This window comes from Triticum aestivum, chromosome 7B (genome assembly GCF_018294505.1).
Source record: "Triticum aestivum cultivar Chinese Spring chromosome 7B, IWGSC CS RefSeq v2.1, whole genome shotgun sequence".
Classification (NCBI taxonomy): Eukaryota; Viridiplantae; Streptophyta; class Magnoliopsida; order Poales; family Poaceae; genus Triticum; species Triticum aestivum.
Window position 1 is genome coordinate 659,395,776 of NC_057813.1, and position 5,529 is coordinate 659,401,304.

The 5,529-nt window shown below is 38.8% G+C and overlaps 1 long non-coding RNA gene across 4 annotated transcripts in view; it reads left to right on the top strand.

Annotated features, from left to right (window-relative positions):
• The first annotated feature begins 4,548 nt into the window (after positions 1–4,548).
• The window catches only part of LOC123158279 (uncharacterized), a 4,834-nt gene continuing 3,853 nt past the window's right edge, over positions 4,549–5,529 (top strand). For 2 of the 4 annotated variants that reach the window (XR_006479284.1, XR_006479282.1), the window contains exons 1-3: positions 4,549–4,806; positions 4,968–5,089; positions 5,227–5,338. This is a non-coding gene — a long non-coding RNA (uncharacterized lncRNA). The remainder of the gene's footprint in view (positions 4,807–4,967; positions 5,090–5,226; positions 5,339–5,529) is intronic. The other 2 variants (XR_006479285.1, XR_006479283.1) reach the window with 2 other exon arrangements.

The window sequence follows — 5,529 nt, forward strand, 5'->3', positions numbered from 1 at the left end:
CAGATAGATCCATTTGCTGTCCAATGAAAGTCCATAAATAAATTCTTCTAGCAATAGACAACGGAAAAAATACTCACGCAAAGAAGGGAAACCATCTGTCCCTAAAAAAAATGAAATCTAGGTAACATGTAATCTAGCCTTGATATGATTCTTTGGAGGTGATGATTGCTAATACATATTTGCATAAGCATATATAGTACGTCTATGCATATCTTTTGTTTTGTCCTTATAACAGAGAGAAAAAATAGCTAATGAAACATCTTTGTATACGTATTAATCAGTGCATCAACAAAAAAAGAATCTGGAGGTATCATGCGCCACATAAATCTAATATGAATGCATGATATGTTTTAGTACAATATAAACACATGATTGTCTATGCGATATATTAGATATGTATAATAAGGATAGAAAATTTTAAAATTTCCATCCACATTAATCATAACAGAATTTTTTTAAGAATTCATTGGTAGAGAAAAAAACCTTCTAATGTGAATAATATTTGGTTTTTATATAGTATAATAAGAATACACAACTTCCCCTTTTAAAATACGTATATTATTTCCTACAATATCACGTGTGTTCACACAAAGTAATGCATGCATGTGTCCATTATTGTATATAGAAACAAAGTATTTATAATTCTACTGTTCTTCCTTGGCAAAAAGAAATATGTATTTCTTCTTTTAGGTTAATTAAGAAAGGAAGATAAATGCTACAATAGAACACATGATTTTATACTGTCATGTATGTTGACACAAATTCATGCATGCATGTGTCCATTATTGTATATAGAAACAAAGTATTTATAATTCTACCGTTCGTCCTTGGCAAAACGAAATATGTATTTCTTCTTTTCGGTTCACTAAGAAAGGAAGATAAATGCTACAATCGAACACTTTATTTTATACCTTTTAGAAACTTATAGATCACAACTGCATGATACATACAATAACTTTTGCATCTGTAATCATGTTTTCTACCAACATAACTAATATACACTTATATAACCTGCATAAAGTAGCACATCCTTATTTCCACATATGTTCTACAAATCCGACGTGATTTGCTATCACACAGCGATATTACTTACTCCCTCCGTCTAGGTGTGTAAGTCATCTTACGAAAACCAAATAATCCCAAAACACTAAGGCACGATGCATTAACTTCTATCTCGTTTCTTGTTTATTGACATATCAACCAATAAGAGATGAGGAGTGTACATGGTTTTAATGACTTGAGACTACAAATACGACATGCAGTGGTTAGTTCATTGCATGCAATGGTATTAATTAGCAAATAAACATTAAAGTCTCTCGTTTTCCCCTCCTTGGTCATGGTGCACAGCCTAAGATGACTTACTCACCTAGACGGAGGGAGTATATCGTTGTGACACAACCGGACTTAAATAATGTAATCATAAAATAGTCAAAGCAATGTAAGTTCATTGGATCCAATGTGCATGTGTAATAATAATAACCTATATCAATATATTCATATGATTGTTTGACATTTCTAATTTGCCAAAACCATGTAATATCTAATATTAAAATTGCTAGCCCGTGCAGGTGCATGGGTTGTCGACTAGCTTCTACTAATTAGAGATTCCCTAGAAAGTATACTTCTACTCCCTCCATTTCCTTTTAGTCTGCATATAAGGTTTGGTCAAAGTCAAGCTTTGCATAGTTTGACTAACTTTATATTAAAAAATATCAACATTCACAATATGAAATCAACATTTTCAGATGCACCATGAAATGTATTTTCATATTATATAGTTTAAGTATTGTAGATTTCATATTTTTCAATATAAATTTGGTCAAACTTTGTGTAGTTTGACTTTGATCAAAACTTATACGCGGAGTAAAAAGGAACGGAGGGAGTACTAATTAGAGACTCCCTAGAAATTCACACGTTAATCAGTAAATACAAGCTGTTATTCTGGTGGATCCAATTTATAATGGAGTAGATTAGTTAGATGAAAATCCAACATTAATTGTAGAAATTGGAAAAAACATAAATCGGTCCATCTGTTGCGATCAAATTATGACGACGGTCTAGATTTAATACGATGACTTTCTCGTGCAAAACATAATAGCCACAAACCCTTACTGCAAACCAGCATGTGGTTGGATGGTTAGAAAGATAATGGTATCCCCTGCCCATCATATTTCAAGTTTCATACTTGACATTCGTGCTCGCATTTTCCTGGATTTATTCTAGGCCTTCCGGCGATGTACGTTCAGCGGGAGGAGACATTCCCGTCGACTACAAAAACATCTGTGGTGACTTCGCCAACCTCAAGATTATGTGCCGGTCCAGTCTGTTGGAGATGCTCATAGGGATAGTGTGTGCGTTTATAGGGGTGACTGTATCCTTATGTATATAAGTGACTTCAATTGTACTATGTAAAAAAAAGCCGCAAACCCTTATTTTGCACCAAGCGATCCTAACAAACCTACCATGCTTTCAACAACGATCCGTATATTGTGCCCTTCGGCCGCATCTGCAACCATCTCGCGATTGAGCTCCAATTTCGTGGATGCATGCGTGGGCGCGTACATATCAGCGATCCTAACAAACCTACCATATTCTCAACAATTGATCCATATGTTCTGCCATTCAGCCGCATCTGCAGCCATCTCGTGATTGAGCTCCAATTTCTTTTTTTTTTGGAAAAACTTCCAATCTATTCATCTTCAATCATTGCAGTACAACGAATACCAGAAATAAAAATTACATCCAGATTCGTAGACCACCTAGCGACGACTACAAGCACCGAAGCGAGCCGAAGGCGCGCCGCCGTCATTGCCCCTCCATCGCCGGAGCCGGGCACAACTTGTTGTAGTAGACAGTCGGGAAGTCGTCGTACTAAGGCCCCATAGGACCAGCACCCCAGAACAGCAACCGCCGCCGATGAAAAATAACGTAGATCGGAAGGATCCAAACCGAAGACACACAGACATATACAAACAACGATAAGATCCGAGCAAATCCACCAAAGATAGATCTGCCGGAGACACACCTCCACACGCCCACCAACGATGCTAGACGCACCGCCGAAACGGGGGCTAAGCGGGGAGACATTTATTCCATCTTCAGGGAGCCGCCGCCGTCTCGCCTTTCTGAGTAGGACACAAACCCTAACAAGATTGAAAAAAACTACTAAAAACGAAGCCCTCCCGCCGGCCCTTGGCAGGATCCACCGCGCCTCCATGGCCCTAGGGCCACCGGAGACGAGGCGGACCTGCGATGGCGCCGGCAAGAGGCACGAACCCTAACTTTCTTTCTTGGATGCATGCGTGGGCGTATTGAGAATGTGCATCTTACTTACCCTAATCTTCTTATCTTTCACGTTCTAATCGTGCTACAAACTAGCATCAATCTTTTGTCCCATAGATGAGCCGGTTCCATGGTGGTTAAGGAGGCGTACTCATGGCAGTTAATTTGAAGCAACTAGATAATACCCCACGCGTTGCAGCGGGATTTGTAGCACTAAATTTGTCGTCAATACAATTTCAATATGCTAAAGTACTTTTTAGGAGCATAAAGTACGATAGGTATCATAATCTGCATGGGCATGAAAAGTTTGTCCATGAGGCAAGCCAAGCAGAACTATCAAAATCATCTTACCGCAAAAAATATAAATAAAAGTAGGTCAAATGAGCATCTGGAGAATGAGCTGAAGTAATGGGATGTATATGCCTTGCACTGATCTGGTCAGAATAAAGGAAATGAAACACACATAATCGGAATGGCGGCATGTTGAGAAAAAAGGTTAATAATTTTTTTCTTGTGATTCAAAAATAATAATTGCTGAGATGGCTGCTTTGTTGAATACCTAGTTGGTGTGTATATTGGAGGGACCGTGTGCTTTGGTTAACACTTAATTGTCTACACTTACCTTTTTAAGTGAGGCGTACTAAAATATGCATCGTATATCAAAATTTTAAACTTTTCTTGAAGATGTATCAAGCTCACCTCTATTCTAAGTAATTTTCATTTCAATATGTATAGCAGATGGGCATGCATTATCCTTCATAACAAAGTGATTCGTATAAACAATTAAACATAGATAATAAGCCATTGAAGATGAGAAACGGAGGGGAGAAAGTATGCAATATTATAGAAGAAAACAACCACAATTTCCTTACCAATCTCATGCTTCGTAAATAGGTCTGTGGTGTTTTTGTGGTGTTTTAGAGCATGGTTAATAGTACAGGCAGATGCTGGCTATATGATCTTGCCATATCATTTATAGCCAAGCTTACAGCCGACAAGTATAATAATAGCATATAAATATGTAATCCCTCCTTCCATCTATATAGGGCCTAATACGTTTTTTGAGACTAACTTTGATCAAATTTTAGAGCAATAATATATGACATGCAACTTACACAAAGCATACCGTCAAATTCATATGTGAAAGGAGCTTCCAATGATATAATTTTCACATTATACATCGCATGCACTATTAATCTTATCAATAATCTCTCTCCACCGCCACCTCTCCTCGCCTCTCCTTCCAATGTCGGCCGCCGCGGCCCTCCCCGTACCTCCCCCTCATGGCTCCTCTCTTTATCACCGGCGCCATGGCTGTGCTCGGAGGAGGACCGCCGATGCCAGGTTGACGAGGATGATGAGGTAACTGTTGGCGAGGGCAAAGCGAAGTCGTCAGATCCGTCACCACCGCTATTCTCCTACTCACCACCGCCGCTGTTCTCCTACTGGCCGCCTCCGTCGTCCACATGCTCCTCCTCACGACCATGAAAGTTGGCTGAGGTCTAGCCTCCCATCCATACGCAGGTACTCCCCCACTCCCCTCCGTGCCCTCTCTCTGTTAAAATAAGGAAGGGAGCTATATGTTTCATCTTGTCAATCTTATTTGTCTGTGCATATTAGTATATAGTCACATTCAGAAAAGCTTGACTGCACAGTAATAGAGTTTGTATCTTTAGTTTTTTCAGATTATGCAAGTATATGCTTGGTCTGCATATTAGTACCGGCTAGCAAGCACAGGAACGACGACTTGGATCTAATGACTTGATATTCCAATCCACCGAGAAATCAGTTTTGACTCAAAATGATGGTAAGATGTCACCAATAGTGCTTTCTATTCTTCCCATGCACCACACCGTACCAACAAAGGCAAAATTTGTTTGTGTGAAAGCATCTGAACCATTGACTTATTTGTTTCTCTGGTGAATAAATTGTGTCTGAATGCAGCATGCCTGAACCATGAGCATTATTTGTTTGTCCGCTAAGCAAATTGTGTCTGGATGCAGAAAGTGAAAGCATCAGATTGAGTGATTCAGATCAATTCTTGCGTTGTATGCCTGTAAGTTCGGCGGTAATTCCTATCTATGACGTTGATATGATCTCCCATATACATATTTGACCAGTACTTATTATATGCATATTTAAATAGAAATTTTTATGCCCTTTATTAATAAAATATGATTAATGGCAAAACCTAATAATATAGTTTCATCTTATCGATACAATTTGTGTGTATTGGAGGGGGGGGGG